This window comes from Egretta garzetta, unplaced genomic scaffold (assembly GCF_000687185.1).
Source record: "Egretta garzetta isolate BGI_Z169 unplaced genomic scaffold, ASM68718v1 scaffold172, whole genome shotgun sequence".
NCBI lineage: Eukaryota > Metazoa > Chordata > Aves > Pelecaniformes > Ardeidae > Egretta > Egretta garzetta.
Window position 1 is genome coordinate 924,081 of NW_009258951.1, and position 1,019 is coordinate 925,099.

The window sequence follows — 1,019 nt, forward strand, 5'->3', positions numbered from 1 at the left end:
GGGTGGCCTGTGTGCTGTGTCTCCCACCCTGCTGATAGCTTCCCCCTCTGCCCTGACCTGCGGACAGATACGGATACGAGACCCCAACCAAGGAGGCAAAGATATCACTGAAGAAATCATGTCCGGAGCAAGGACCTCATCCACCCCTACCCCTCCACAGGTAAGGGGACTCCCTGACTAGGGTAGTGGGATGTGCATGGGACCCTGCTGAGCTCCATCTTTGCCCCTCCAGGCTGGAAGTGGTTTGGAGCCCCAGGCCAATGGAGAGACCCCCCACGTAGCAGTTATTGTCCGGCCAGGTAAGTGCTCGTGCCAGGGGTGGGTGTGCCAGCTGTCACGGCTGCTGCCAGGCTCCCTGTTATTGGTGCTGTGGGGTGTGAGGTGCCAGCCCTGCCGTTCCTCGGTTCATCTGGGGCTTGTGGGGTCAAACACATTCCCTACTCACTTGGGGACTGGTGTCCCCATATTGGGTCCAGGAGAGTTTATGGGGGGTGTCTGCTCACCCCAGCTGTCCCCTGGGTGCTGGAGGACTCCCGTTGTCCCTGTCACCCATTTGTGATGCAGGTTGGAAAATATATCCCTACCACTCTTGCAGATGGAGGGATTTGTGGGGGATGTGGGTTCAGTTGAGGATCAGAGAGCCCCCTATTAATGCTACCCATCTTGCAGATGACCGCCCGAAGCCTGCGCTGGTGGTGAGCAAGCCCGTCTCCCTGGAGCCCAGCAAGTCAGCGTCCCCGTCGCCTCCCCCTCCCCTCATCCCTGAGGTGGAGCCCGTGGTGCTCTCGCTGGTGCCAATGGAGCCCCCTGTGGACGCGGACACTAAAGTGGAGCTGGGCGAGGCGCCGCCCGACCCGCACAAGACGTTTAGCGCCATCACTACAGTGCCAGGGGCTGTGGAGCTGCCCCTCGTGCCCGCGCCTGACATGGACACGGTGGCTGTGGAGGAGGAGGAGGAGGAAGAGGAGGAGGTTGCCATTCCCCTCCCAGAGCCTGTCCCACAGCCACCTCTGCCCACA

At 61.3% G+C, this 1,019-nt stretch overlaps 1 protein-coding gene across 3 annotated transcripts in view; it reads left to right on the forward strand.

Annotated features, from left to right (window-relative positions):
- Positions 1-1,019, forward strand: part of EIF4G1 (eukaryotic translation initiation factor 4 gamma 1) — an 11,251-nt gene that overhangs the window by 621 nt on the left and 9,611 nt on the right. The gene's annotated exons all lie outside the window — the stretch shown is intronic.